Source organism: Anoplolepis gracilipes, chromosome 6, assembly GCF_047496725.1.
Source record: "Anoplolepis gracilipes chromosome 6, ASM4749672v1, whole genome shotgun sequence".
Taxonomy (NCBI): domain Eukaryota; kingdom Metazoa; phylum Arthropoda; class Insecta; order Hymenoptera; family Formicidae; genus Anoplolepis; species Anoplolepis gracilipes.
Genome location: NC_132975.1, coordinates 14,968,664 through 14,984,981, shown reverse-complemented (window position 1 = coordinate 14,984,981; position 16,318 = coordinate 14,968,664). Strand labels below are relative to the sequence as shown.

General features: G+C 33.4%; 1 protein-coding gene across 2 annotated transcripts in view; it reads left to right on the top strand.

The window, feature by feature from the left end:
* Positions 1 to 1,499: 1,499 nt before the first annotated feature.
* Positions 1,500 to 16,318, top strand: part of LOC140667245 (uncharacterized) — a 37,249-nt gene continuing 22,430 nt past the window's right edge. The window contains exon 1 of one of the 2 annotated variants that reach the window (XM_072894991.1): positions 1,500 to 2,508. The gene's annotated coding sequence lies outside the window, so the exon portion shown is untranslated. The remainder of the gene's footprint in view (positions 2,509 to 16,318) is intronic. The other variant, XM_072894990.1, reaches the window with a different exon arrangement.

Genomic DNA, 16,318 nt, shown 5'->3' with positions numbered 1-16,318 from the left:
TTATATTTTATGAATTTAAAGTAATGAACATTTTAAATGTACAAAAATTTGTGTTACTAATGGCTGCACTTTACATCCGTGCCATTATAGTCGTAAATTAAGTAAAGTTTATCGAATCTTTTTTGCTTTTTAAAGATTATATTTATATATTATAAATGAACAATATATATCAATTATTGTGTACGTGTCACGTCACTATCCAATTCCCGTTAAATTATCGCGTTTTCTATTTTCTCAGATGTCGATAAAGACGTCAGTTTCTATTTTGTGAACGGCGAGTAACGCAGAATACATTTATCTTTCGTTGAATTATTCCCCCGACAGCTGGTGTTTTTCTCACATGTTTCCTACATTATTTCACTAATTTAAAACAGGAAGATTTATATTCCTGACTGAAGGTATCTGTAGTTATACATTTTCAATGAGCTTGCTGTTCTCATGAATTTGAGGGGTTTAAAAAGAATGTCTTTTTTGCATCTGTTCATCAATATACACAGCATTGAGTTTACTTTAATTCATTAAAATTATATATAGTTAATTAAACAATTTATTGAAAAAGATTATTGCGTCTAATTTTTGAAGTTGAAAAGTTTGTAAAAGCTGTATGATATAAATTTTGACAGATGACAGATAGTATAATGTAATAATACAATTGCACGAAAAAAGAGAAAGAGAGACAGTGATTTCTTATTCTTATGTCTATCATTTTTAGCGCTAATTTAAATAATTAATTCGACAAATAAAAATCTATGGGATAAATAAATTTATTTTTTGATATACGAGATTGTTAGTCTATATGAATGTGAAAGGACGTGAAAGATAGAGTTACAATTGAGTTGAGTGTGGTTAGACGAAGACAGAAATGCGTGCAGCTTGAAATGCTTGTCTCGAAGAAGTTACAGGTGGTTGCTCCACGAAGAAAGACACGAGAAAAAGAAATCATGAACTCTTTTCATCGCCATGAGTTGAGAGGGGAAAGAACACGCACAGGCAGGGAAATCCGTAGTATGAAGAATGGACACGCTTCGATAACAGTACGGATAACATACGAATAATAAATTAAATGCAAATTGAATAACTTATGAAAAAAAATTTAATTAAATTTATAAGTTATATATTAAGAGATAGGTAAAATTTGAGGAAATATATTGCAATTTATATCAATAATTAAATCTTGCAATCAAAAGATACTTAAAAAAATACAAATTATTCTTGAATAATATACTGCATATAAATATACATACGCAGAAAATTGGTTATCAAGTTGTAATTTTAAATATATATTAATAATATTGAAATAATTTTTAAATTAATTTTAAAGAGAATTTTTGACATTGTAATTCCGATAAAAAATTCATTAGTTTTTATTTTTATTTATTATTGAGAAAATTAATTTTATTCTAGTAATATTTTAATCAAATATTACTAAAAACTAATTAATTATATATACACATACAAATATAATAACGTAATTTTTTTTATTCCGACTAAAGATCAATTGTGCTCTTGGAGATTTCGGTAGACTCCGATATTTTAAGACTATTTTCCAATTTGTGATATATTTTAGAATTACATTTATTTGCGTGTGTGATATAAGAGAATCTCACTCGTGTAATTTTATCTCATGATATTAATAAATTGCTTTTTGCGGCACATTTTGACATTTGACATTTGACATTTATTGACGCCTTAACTATCTCCGATAATAAATATAATAAGTAAATGCCGAGAATTAAGAGAACATTGAAACTTGTCGAACATTGGAAGAGAAGACGCTTATTGGCGTAAGAAAACGCTATTGACAGAAGTGTCGTGTGAAAATGTCACGCGTTTAAAATAGCAAGCGTGAAGACTTGAGACTTGATTGGCAACGTAGTTGGTATATTACTTTTAAATACGCCGCGCCACGTGTGAAAACGCGCAAAGATCTCTCGGGCGAGTTTAAGGATGCTCGCGTGCGATTAAACCAGAGAGCTTCCCCCTGGAGAACTTTTGTGCTCCGCGCCACCCGATATATCGCCGGCGCGGCGCGGCGCAGTTTCCTCTTCCCCACGTAGCCTGAAACGGGCTAGAAGGGGGGTAGTTTCTCGCTCGTGGCGCCGCTCTTCAGCATTTACCAGCAAGGGTGGCAGACAAGCCCCGATTCCAGGCCTCGGTTAGTCGTGCGAGGTGCGAGGTTCGCGCAAGCTCGCGTGCTCGTCGTCGCCGCGCTCGTACTCGTGCTCGTTGCTGCCGCCTCCCTCGAGAAAGACAGACGGACAAACCCTTTCTCTCAACTTAACCCGCGCGGCGGAAGGTCGGGGTCGGTTTGTCGCGTCTGACTCGTCGATCGTTTCTCGTCCGAGTTCAAAAGGGAAGAGATCGAGCCGAAAGACGGGAGACGACGATGCCGGAGGACGAGCAGGACACGCAGTCGGAATCCTGGTACGCGAGATAGTGGAGGACAATCTCCGACGAATGATAGCGACCAGGAGTCATCTCGGTGCGATTAGCAGCTTAATTGATCAGGTGCGGTATTCTGCTTACTTCCGCTAACTGCATTTCTCTCTCGCGCGCCCCGTCTCTGCCCACTTTTCACCCTCTCGAACCTACCTCCCCTTTTCCCCTCCCCCTTTTTCCCTTCCCCTTTCCTCTACCACTTTCTGCCTGCTACTCCTGCTACATGCTCGTAACACTTGTACCGCCGTGCGTCGGCTGATTAATGATAAAAACAGCTAATTAAGAAGCCCAGCACGTAGCAGAAGGCGACGCGACCTCGATTCGCCACATCGGTATCACCGTCCAGTCCATCATTGATCATCGCGTGCCGTGTACATTTGTATATTTGGCTTTTAACGTTTGCCGGAACAATCGAGCTGTCGAGAATAATGTTATAAATAGATGTTCTAGAAGTGAATCGCGGGCGCACCCTCTTGATAGGTGTTTGAGATGAAAAACTGTTGGACTAATATCGGTTTTCCTTATATTTATTCGTCGAAATCTCTCGAGAAAAATAAGAATCGTGTAATCTCCGATGATTCATGTTTTTTTTTTTTCGTCAAGTCTGCAATATTTGGCGGGCTATAATTAAATATGACTTAAATATGACCTATGCGCGCACGCGAGGATTTCGACTCGCTCTACGTGATTTATCACTTTTATGATCAACCCGTTCGCGCGTGATCTTTTTTTCCCCTATCTCTCTTCCCATCCTACATATTTTTCGATATATATTATAGTTTTATTTCCATCTCGACACCGTTCAAAATCCCTCATCGCGATCAATGAACTTGGAAGCCGAGCCGAAAGATAAGCACACACGTCTCGCGAAATAGCCGAGTTTACGGCTCGTCCAATGTGGATTGGATCGATATTTATGGAAAAAAGCGTGCACGAAGATCCTCGCCCGCAGTAACCAGAGCGTGTATATATCGAGAGACGCAACTATATAATCAATTTCTCTCTTTTATTTTTTTTGTCTGTCTCTCTTTTTTTTTTTTTTTTTTTTTTTTTTTTAAGACCTTCGATATACGTAACCTTTTGCACTTCTTTTGTGATATCTCGCCGTGTGCTTTCAAAGAATCCGTAGCGACATTTCGATTCAACAATAGCCCTATGAACACCCTACCGTTTCTCTGTTACATACATATAATGCGAGATGAGAATTTCGGTTTTTTTTTTTTTTTTTTATTCTCTCGATTACTTGGTGCGCGACCGTTCTCATAATTTCCGGGTAATTATATCGCGCCTTTTCACGTTGAATGACTGCCGTGAGATCCCTCATGGAATTTCAGCCATATTTCAAATTTTCACCTTTGAATACGTAATGTAGTTTATTCGAACAGTTGTAAAATATGCATTGCATTTACATGTAAATTGGTCTCTTCCGAATCATTAGTTCTTTAGTTTGTAAGTTTCATCTTTATGACCTGTAGTGTCCCATAGATATTAGTTAAAGTTAATTGAGGTTTCAGCTGATATTCATTCCTCTTTTAATTGGAGCCTGTTAAACCGCGGTTAATTCATGTTTATGGAAATGACTGTGCGAGAATTAGAAAGCATATTAGATGGATTATATTATATTACTCGCGATATTCTACAAAAAGAAAACAAAAGCCATATACAATTGTAGATACCAAAATATTGTTTTACGACATGCCAAGGTTGTTATAAGCAGAGAAAATTAATGGAAAACATAGAGTGAAAAATGAATCATTTACTTGAGCTCGCGATTATTCGGCTTACTGTTTGATTAAAAGTCTGTCTCTTCTTGGAAAGGTTAATGCAAGATAAATACTTATGTTTTAGTTAGATCAATAACCGGACAACATACATGCGGCATAATTAAATATATTATTTTTATATAATGGAAACATGTAAATAATATAATAATCGTATAAAAAAATATAACAAACTAATGTATGACATTTAAAATAGAATTCTTAAACTTTACACAATTTTGAATTTACGTCTAAATACTTGACGCTGTTAAGTTTGATTCATTGTCAATCACAGTTCGATGCGATAGTATATTTTAAGGACATGGAGAATGTAAAATTTTATTGCAAAATATCTAATTTCAATGCGGAACAATTATATCAAGGGCGTGTTTTCGACATATTCGTTAGATGTCAAATACAACTCGAATTTATTGCACACAAAGCCGATTTCAATATGTCAAAACCACATTTTTCTATTTATTTTACACGCCCATCTCGTACACGCGTGTCCAGCGAATGGACAAGAGTAGTCGAGCTGAAGAGTCATTCAAGAACGCTTTACAATCTATACTCCCGTCATCATGAGTACTTTAACTTCTCTGTCGAGGCATGACCTAAATGATTTTAAAGCCGAGAGAGAAAAATATAATTGACGTCGAAATTCCCTGATCTAAAGTACGTGTATAATACGACACGTACATGTTCTCTCAGATTTTCAGAGGACAAAAATAAAATGAAAAAATAATAAGAGGAATTAAATCTCTCTTTTTTTATCTCTTTTTCTCTATTTCTCTCTTTCTTTCTAGAGAATAAATTTTCTCTCATTTTTAAAAGTTCAAAAATATGAAAATTAAATAAATGAAAAGATTCTTAGAGAAAGAAAAATAAGTTTAAACAATTCATTGGTTTCGTGGAAGAAAATAAAAAATTTTTAATGTTAAAAACATGCTTGTCGCATTTTTCTTAATCTTTTTAATTTTTCTACATTTTTTAGTGGATTTAATTTTTTTATGAGTTTTTCCATCTATTTATAGATTGAAAATTATAGGTTGACCTATGCAATAAATTTTCCATTTTCCTTTTCTTATTTTAATTTATAATGGAAAATTAATCTTAACGATTTATAAGTTTTATTGATATTTTATTATCTACTTACATTTTACGTAGTTATATTCATTTATATTTTTATATTTTATATATAAAATTGATAATAAAAAAGAAATACAATTGCATAGTCATACATGATCTCAATAGTCATTCTAGCGTGAAAGCCAAATATCGTTTAAACAATAAATAACCGTAGAATTGATTTCGAGTTTATTTATTAAATACACTTTGTCTTTTTTTGGATTTTTCGCACGAATTTTCTCCATTTTAGAAATAAATCGTTCAAGATAGACCTAAATAAATATTAAGTCCGACTACTATGTTTGAATAACTCCGTAAAAAAAACTCAACGTCTGTCAATTGAGAATGGGACTCTTGTTTATTTTATTTGTAATTTATCACTCATAATCGCGCATCGAAATTTAACGAACAGCGAATTGCACTTTGATACATTGATGTATGCAGAATTTCATAACGCTTCTTTTCATATCTCTTTAATGTCATTTCGCTAGGCACAAATTTATGCTGCGCGTGTTGCTCCCATGCGCTAATTAATGCATGTAATCATTTGATACGCCGACCAAAGAGAACAAGGAAGCTAGATTGAAACGATATTTAGCAACGAGGAGGGGATATAAAATGCAGCATAAAGAGACAGAAAAATAGATGGAAAATATAATGCGAAATTAAAAAGAAAAAAATTAAATGGATATTTTTTTATATCATAACAGTTTAAATTTTGACACAATATTTTAGATTTGCCTTTTTTAACTGAATAAAAGCTTATAAAAACTTGTAAAATTTTTCCCGCAATACGCTATAAACGTGAAATTGTGCTGGATTTTGTCTGTTAAACGTGAAAATATGTGACAGACCTAATCTCATAATATTTTTACGTTTTATTTTATATATGAAAATTCTCTGATTGAAAAGTTATATTACTAAAATTTTATTAACTACAAATAGCTGTGTAAAATTTTCGTACAGAATACACACGTTAATAATATTCATATAATAATCATTGAAATTTCATAACGCTATTTAGCGATACAACACAAACTGTTGTATAATGTCACTCGAATTCTTTTATAATCAAACAGTTTTACAGCTTAAAGATTATTGAATAAATGGAGCAAGTCCCGTGCATTTCCGTCAGATTGCAGCATGTATGTACGTACATATAAGTATCAAAATTACGACGTACAAGCCTCTTCTCTCTTACGAGCGTTTCCGTTTAAGGAAAAATGTGCTAGAGTCACGCAACTGCAGCTACTGCGAAACCCAATTTGATGCGCGAATGCGACGCCAGATGTTATAAAAAGTAAAAGTAATTAGAGGGTCACAGTAAAAAATTTAATTACATGCTTAGAGAATTTTTTTATATATACATACATATACTGTTTGTGATATATATATTTGAAAGAACATATGACAAATTTTTACGAGCTGTATCGTAAAAACAACAAAAAAAAAAAAAAAAAAAAAAATGAAATATGCATATAAAATTGCGATTGAAATTGGACACGGAATATAAATAAGACGACATGCCTGAAAAATGCGCGCATTTGACGAGAAATGTAAAACATGGATCACTTTTCCTCTTTTCACTACATATATAATCCGGTTGCATTTGTGCATGTTTCGATTCGAAAGTAGCATTGCCGGAAACGATACGGGGGTATCAAACGTGGGCTCCGATATACCGACATTCGATATCGTTGTTGATGCGACGGTGAAATCGAGTATCGAGGACGCTTTAAAGCATGTCGGACGGACACACCAGTTCGTGCAAATCGTCGACGATGCCCGCAGACCTGGAAACGTCCGCGTGACAGTCGTGGATTATTAAGCTCATGCCGTCCATATCAGTCATATTGAACTGCTCGACTTTGCGTTAAATTTGAACGTGAAACGTGCATTTGTGTGTGTGTGTGTGTGTGTGTGTGTGTGTGTGTGTGTGTGTGTGTGTGTGTGTGTGTGTGTGTGTGTGTGTGTGTGTGTGTCAGGATGACGGAATTATGCGCCGCGAAATTCCATCACGTGAGACGAAGATTGCTCATCTATATTTCTACTTTTGCGCGATTTAAAAAAGAAATTATGGAAAATAATGTACGCACGATTGCTCTCTATCTCTCTCTCTCTCTCTTCTTCTCTGGCCAAGAAGAGCAGATGTTTGCGTGACACAGATGCGCAAACTACGTAATCGGTCTCGTCCGCGATAAGGGCAACTTTTTTACTTAAATTTCATATTGTTCTCTTTTCGGGGGTATATTTCCTTTTTTTTTTTTTTTTTTTTTTTTTTTTCGATACTTCTCTTGGGATTCTTCTACGTCCGTTATCATTGATCGATTCATTTGTGTTATCGGTATAATTATCTCGGGACACTTCTGAAAGTATTTTCGAACTGCAATTAAGGTGTACTAACACTCACACATATTGTGGCAAATTTTTTAATTTTTCCTTTTCGCATTTTCTTCAATTTTGTTGAAATGCGTTATTTATTGACGTATTTCTCTCACTTTCTGCAGTATTAAAAATAATAAACGTATCGTCCAGTAGTTTTTTTTTATACTCTCCGATTGTGCGAAACATTTAATTGACATTTACTTTGATAGACTTCATTTTCTGTATTATGAAGAAGGCTGTAATCATCTAATCCGCGGTTAATTAAATCTGAGGCTCAGTTTCGACGTACTTTCACCCCAGTTTTAATCCTTTAAAGTAAATTGAGGAAAGTTAGATACGTGTCATACACATAGACACACCGAAATTTCGTACATATCTCTTATTAAAAAAAAAAAGTAAGAGAAATATTTCCTTCAATATTTTCTTGCAAAAATATTATTTAAAGTTATTTTAAATTACGCATTAATAACTACATTAAGCTTGGCCCATTATTTTCTCTTGATAAATCCGTGTGATTATAAATTCAAAAATATTACATAAATTAATCATGAAACTAAGCATTAGTAAAATCTAAAACTTGATAAAGAATTGAAAAAGGTGATATGGTAGTGAGTTATTATTTAAAACGACAAAGAATCTAGAAAGATTTAATTTCCCGTCGAGGTGTAAATTGATCGACATCCAAATTTTACAGAATAAAGCTTTTCTATTTCAATAATTAATTCGACATCCGGATCGTTGGCTGTAAAAAAACTTTATAAATTTCGACCAACGATTCGTATATAATTGTTATAAGAGATGGCGAGTTTCTGGATTTCGTACGTACATATATGTCAATCTTCGTCCACTCGAAATGATAGCTTTAGTGTTATATAGACGCGCTATACAGTCGCTGCAGTGATTGCAGTGCAAGAATGACTAGGACATTATCTCGCTACTGCAGCCAATCCTCTCGACAGCCATGCATTGCCTCTCTACGCGAATTCACTTAACGCGTGTGGTTTCGCCCGTAAATTACATGTGGCTTGCAGTTGTCATTCAGTTGTTATCGCCCATTACTCTGTCGCGCGAATCTGTCTTCAAATTATCGACTTTACCTCAGCCAGGCAATCAAAGCGTGTTTTATTTTATTCTTCAAATCGATATAAAAAAAATAATATAACAATTAAATACATAGCAAATTATATATACATATATAAAAATGATGGAATCTTAAATTACTAAAAAAAAATAGAAGAAAGACTAGAAATATGAGAGTTATTTCTTTAAATTTATCTCCGTAAAATAGATGACACAATCTATATAATAAGTGTTCATGTATAAATTCATTTATATGAATTTCACTGATATGGAAAAAAAAATAAAATTGTTTAAACTTGTATATATCTTCTTACGGAAAGGTTCACACAACATCATATTTGAATGCTTTAAATGTCTGCCCTTTACTATATTGGTTTTTTTAGCATCCGGTCCAATGAGCATTGGGCTATTTTTGTTCTATTTTTAGTGAATAAAAGAAGCGCTGTAAATTTTCATTTCCTGCCAGCGACGCAACAAACTCTTCCAGATTGGAGAGCTAACCGCGGGCGACGGTCCTTTGTAAAGTTACAAGCTGCACACGAGAACAACAAAGTGCACGGCCGAATAGCTCGACGAATGTAATGCCACGTTGAAATTCTTCGCGTTTGCCTCCGGTCTGTCACGCAAAACCACTGGCGAACAATGCGCCACCACCGGGTTCCAAAAGCTGCATCGACGAAGATAACTTTATTATATTCATTTTCCTACATTCGTAATAAGGCGAACAAGGGCGATGTTTCCTCGGTGCACGTGCCGATTATTTTCCTCGGCCTAAAGTATGAAACGCCATGCATCATGTAACACACGACAGAAAGAGCCAACTAAATTAGAGGAAACTAAATTAGTAGCCAACGAGAGAGAGAAAGATAAAACTTACTGTAAACAACGATAGGAGGGATCGAATGTGACACGTGTACATGTGGTTACACGTCAGTACAGAAGTACGGTGGAATTTTTTCTCTTATTTCCAAATATTATCGGGTGTTGAAATTTTATTCATTTTCACTATAATATATACACATGTACAAGATTAATGTTATTTATTCTATAAATAGCAGGTTAAAATTTTACGTGCTCTACGATACGTCGTGATCGATAATGCGAATACGCCACCGGCAGGGGCGTTTTATCGCCTAAGGGTGGCACTGAGGCCAGAGGATCATTGCCTCAGAATTCGAATTTATAAGATCCCAACTTTGAATCTCAAAAGATGATTGAATTGCAAAAATCGAATAGATATTAATGTGCTGTCGCTCTCTTATTTTTATTTTATAAAACAGACTCCACCTCGCTATACATATAATGCGTAATATAAGTATATTTATAGACGTAAATCTCTCGAATAATACTTTGTCATCCTTTCGAAATATGTTAAAATTAAAAATCTTTGTTGCAATTAAAAATATCAATTTTCATCGAAATTCTCGTGTTAATCAAAATATAATCAGAATTGATATTTTAACAAATGCAATAAATTTTAACATACAAAATTAGTTATTATAATATATCGTATCAGCGTAATAATTAGATTATTCCCGCAGCATTGTCAATGTCTTTAAGCCACGCCCTATCTGTGGCATGAATAGCTTCGATCGTGGATGTATTATCGGCAGGTGATTACAGCTATAGATATAGCCAATTTCGAAGATCTCACTATGCTCGGACAGATCTAGCACTTCTATCAGTAATTGCCATTGAATCTCGCGTCCAATTTCGTCTGACATTTGACGTGCACGCGCGAAGTACATGCCTACCTATATCAATCCCCACACTTTTATCTTTTTATGCGTATATAATTGTACCTGTCAATCGCGCAATAATAGAAAAATTAAAGGACACTTATATATATTTATATATATATATATATATATATATATATATATATATATATATATATATATATAATAAGAAATAAATTTTTTATTTTTCTAATGCAAACGATATTAAAACTTGTATGTTATTATTTTATAATAATTCCATTATCTGGAAGAGTAAACTAGAAATAATAGAAATTAATTGTTTTATAATTATTTTTAATATCTCTGGTTATTTCTTACATTGTGATGAGCTTTCAATCATCAGAGTTGCTTGAATAATATATACATGTTCTTTTCTGCTAAACTTGGTAAAATCATAATTGAAAGGCTTGACGCAAACGTGACGTAAGTGGCACGTTTGGCGGAAGCATTAGTTGCCAAGCATTTCCCGTAAGAAGCTGATTTGTTCGAAAACGTTTGAAAGAGAAACTATAAAGTTTTCTGATCCTATCGGAACGTCAGACAACTGTGCCCCAAGCAAGCACGAGGACTTTGTCCTCGATGGTACAAAGGAAGGATACTTTGACGTATTTTAAACGTCTTAACGCGGCTTCCAAAGCGGATGGGATTTTAGCGAGCTTCGCGCGACAGACGGCTTATGACAATATTGATTCACGACTCGGTGTATTATATTTACATTCACGTCTTGTCGAACAAACGACCATGGACGAGAATTGATATATACAATAAGAACTTAAAATGTCAAAATTTCTATATTATTTTTAGATTATTTTTGCAAGAGAAATTAAATGATAATGATACACAGAAAAAAAGTAAGTGTCAAATCAAAACTTACGTATACTCATATGAACGCGTTTATTGTTTCATATATACGCAACAATTTATAATCTTCTTAGAAGAATTTAAAAATCTTAAATTTCAACAATATTATAATCTTATTTCAATATTATAATTGTCATTTCAAGAATAAAATAAATATTTTAACTCTAAGAAAATTATAATCTTCGATTTTGTGTTATTTTCTATCCAACATTTTTTCCTCTCTATTCAAGAAAATTATTCTTAAATAACAAGAAAATTTTTCTCGGTTGAACTATATTAAATGTCTTCATCCAAGCAAATTTTCTTTGTTTAACGCAATATAATCTCTTTTCAAGCTTTACATTTTGAAACTAAAGATATTGTGAAAATAAGAATATTCTTTTTTTCTGTGTAGATAACAGAGCAATCTAAAACTCGCAATCTTAACTTTGGTAATAGAATTAATTTTCTCTTAGCAAATCAATATAATTAGGAAAATTTATGACTCTTCAGTCTTCTAATTTTCCATATATTATATATTTTTTTAATTTACAATTTTATGAAAAGATACAAATTTTGTCTAAAATTAATTGAAAAATATGATTTGTTTATTTGTCTCTTTTTCCCTCTAAAGAATAGTTTGCTGAAAATCGTTTTGGTTGTTGACTCGAAATTTATTGACACTTCAACATCACACTAAAAAAAATGAATTTCACATTCCTAAAAAAAACCGTCATTAAAATCACGTCACAAATATCATGAATCGAACTTTATCCGATCCATAAATGTTCTAGCAGAATTCTAGAATATTCTGCATAGTTTCTTGTATGTTTCTCTAAATATACATGTTGTTTGATTAAATTTAAGGTTGAAATTTTCTTACGCCTCGAAAACCGTGACATTTTTCAGGACGCTGCAATATTTTTCATTCGATAAAGGGATCTGCGTTTGATTTTCTTTGAACCTTTCGTGTTAATATTTACAACACAGTACTCGCCATTGGCTTGTATTGCATCGCAGTCGATAGCACTATACGTTTGACGCATCTTTCGCAATGAAAGGCATTCACATGCGACGCGTGCAGCAGACAAGCGGGCATAGATATCCTCCGGTGTACTCTGTGCACGTAATGTCATAAAATTACCGACGAGAGAATTGCGTTTGCGTTGCACTACCGAAAAGTTTTCCGATAAAACCATCACGTTCGCGAAAAAAACCCTCCCCTCTTTTCGTACTCGATTTTCGGTAAATCGTTTTCTGACACGGTCGAAGACTTTCGTCGAGTCTTCTGAGCTCTAAGGCATCCCTTCGTGACAAACTTGAAGGGTTCCCGAATATTCTTGACGTTTGCGTGCTTCTCAGTAATCTGCTTACTACGTAGACAGAGGGCGAAAGAGAGAGAGAGAGAGAGAGAGAGAGAGAGAGAGAGAGAAATTTCAATATTTTTAAATTTAAAGCTATATCAATATAGTTTTTTCATGAATTAAAACGGAATAAAAAAGATTTGTTACAGATTCAAGCCAAACATGATTTGGTCTTTTCCATTCTGCAGAATATAAAAATTGAAACTGTTCGATGGAGTTTGTAAAATTCATTCCAAACTAAAACACTGAATTTTATGGATCGAAAATATAATTATCCATTGATGTTCCCCTTTGCCCTTTTATAATATCGAGAGATTTAAATTGACCGAAATTCGAATCTTTCTAACTCTGCTAGTTAACCAGGTATCATTCGCCATGTAGGCGAGCTCTCCGATTTCGGCGGGATGCATTTTAACACGATACAATGTACGCTAAAATGCACTCACCCGTAAATGGATTATGAATTATTTAATTTTAGAGAGAAAGAGAGAGAGAGAGAGAGAGAGAGAAAAGAGGTATATAGAGCGTACAATATAACGCACGTGCCCCTGCGGGAAATCAAATAAATAAAACTAAATTTAAATTTAGAATATCAAAAAGCATGACATTTTTTACTTTTTACATTTACGTAAAGTATCGTAAAGCAGATATCAAAGCGAAAATTTTATCGACTAGTACCATTATTAATACTGCGAATTACGAAGAAGAAATGTGTAATGGAAAATGCCCTCAAAGAAATGAATAAACTTATTTATAATTTACGTTGCTAACAAGATCATCGAAGATCAGAGTATTTCATTGATTTTTAATAAAAATACACTTTACTTTTTCGCTTTACATTTTATTAATGGCAGTAAGATTTCACTTGTGAAAAATCATCCATTTTTATTAATTCTTCTTTATAATCAGTAAGATTACTTTTTGCAATATTATAATATATAACTGAAACTACCTAAGCAGTGATAACATATGATACTGCTTCTGTTTAAGAAAAGGTTTATTTATGAAATTTTAAAATACCTTTCTCGCGCGTATTCGTGTGCATAATACATGGAATCATAGAGAAGCTTGCCAGCAGCCCTCCCGAATTGTGTTTTCTTTTGTCTTCGGCAGGAAACTTGAAATTGAATCTGTCGTGTTAAGGACAAGTGACTTATCTCGCAAGAGCATACAGTATGCTTTCACGGTATTATCTTTACATTTGCAATCAGTATTGTTGCGGGATGGAAGTTGGAACTTCAGACAATACCGCGTGCCGTACGTCCAATGACAATTATCAAGCGATTGAAATAAAACGAAACTTCGTCAATATTGATGTGTACGATGCAGTCATTGTGTTTCGCGGAGCTAGGATAGTTCAGTTAGACAATATAACTGGAATTAGTCATTCGTCGGATTCTCGATGAGAGTGAGCGAATAAAAAAAAAAAAATGATACATCACAACGTAAATATGAAAGTTGACGTATAAAATATTGACAATCTGCATTTGTGCGGATAAATCATATTATTATTTTTTTTTTTTTCAATACGTTCTCAATATATTATTTTAAAAAAATCATTGTTTCAAAGCTATATTTTTTTAATTCTCAATATTTGTGGCTGAAAAAATTTTTGTACTAATATGGAATTGCAAGAAAGCTATGCAATATAATACTACGTAATATATTAGAATTTACTAAAATTGTAATAATTACGTATAAGACTTTTTATACATAAAATTACGAGATTGAATCAACTGATAATGATTCGTGCGACAGTTGTCGATTATGAACGAAACTATTGCAAAAAATTCGATCCTCATTGCATCTTTACAAACTCGCTCACTGTTTACTTTGGAAATGCAGCGAGACATTCAACTAGATGCCCCATCACAATTTCTCTGCAAATCGTACATAGTGCACAGAGAATATAATCGATATATAATAGTCATCTTTGTGCAAGCTTTATTGTCCTATCGATTCGCTTAGAAATCCATTTAGGTAGGATAAACGTTAGACAATGGCTTGCATTCAACAAGTAATGAAGCTAAACGATCAGTGGACCACCTAGTTACCAGCCGAACCAACAGAGCTAGCGATCTCGAGTGCTCATTCCAAGTGTAAAACTTTCATCGACAATCTAAATCCTACGTCGACAAGTTTCGTCGGCAAAAAAGAACACCGTTAACAAGTTGGCTAACAAGACTCCACGCTCGAAAAAATGATGTTGCAAGTTGAACAAAAATTTTCTAGGTGTCAAAAATTAACTGAAACAGATCAATTATTAGCAAATACTGTGATACTGCATATATTTTGCACTTAATCAATTTAAATGACAGAGATATAATTTCTATATCTGTACTCGTAGGGTAATTTAGACAGAAAATTTTTCTGCGATGCCTATGTTTAAGGCCTATTGTCAAGGACAATTATATTTGTGATTAATATTTGGCAATAATAAATTCTATACGTGACAAAGAATATTCTAACAGATACAAAAAGTAGCGATAAATTTTAATCGAGACATCTAGAAATCTATCTACATTAGCAAAATATTTTTTTGAGTCCGACTATTTGAAGATTTGGAAAAAAGACAGAAAAGAGTACGAATATTATCTTTATGTTATATTTTTAACATTAATTTTTGCAGGAAAAATGATATTAATTAAGTTTTAAAGAATTGGATAAGCATGCAAAGTTTTCAATTTTATTACGCGCGAATATATATAATTATATAGCTTCAGAATAGAGAGTTTCAAACTTTTTGTCTCGTATACACCTTTTATTCCGCGTACCTTTCATTTACATAAATTCTTCCTTAAATCCGACCACATAAATTTATCAAGACGTTTCTGCCGCGAAGATTCCGGCAGCCTTACAGATATAATCGATTTCGGTTTCGTATCTTATTTTTGCTCCGATTTTAGTTCGTGGAGAGAAAGATCTGCGACCGTGAAAGTTTTCGCATCTTTATTCGTTATCTTTTTTTTCTTCTCAACGAGCACATTGAATGGAAGAGAGAGAGAGAAGAGCCTGAGAAACGGATGTGGGAGGAGAAAGAGAAATGTGGACTGTCTCACGAAAAAATAAGAGAGACGAGTGCGAAGGAAGTGAGATTCTGATAAAAACTAGCAAAGTAGGTCGTAGACTACCAAGTTGCCTTCTGTCCATTATTTCCGTCTCTCATTCACGCGCGTTATTTGTCGTTTCCGTTCAACTATACACATGAAGGTGACAAGAGAAAAGGAAAACAGGATGAACAAATATATGTGGAATGATTGAAATGTTACATCGATATCATTTGTACATTAACGTCTAATGTGATTCAATTTTCAAGAATGATTTTTTTCGAAAAATCAGATTGTTTGGTAGATTTTGGATTTAGTGTTCTCCTCCGTCTTCTCTTCTCTAATGAAAACTACCACTATATATATTAATAAGATATAAATATATAATTTTACGTTTATAACTTTTAATTATGAAGTTAAATATAAATAAAAGTAATTGATGAGAACTTGATGAATTATGAACACTTGGGGAGAACCAATAATGATAAAAAGAAATAAATATAAATGATCGTATTTATACACAAAGACGTATAAAA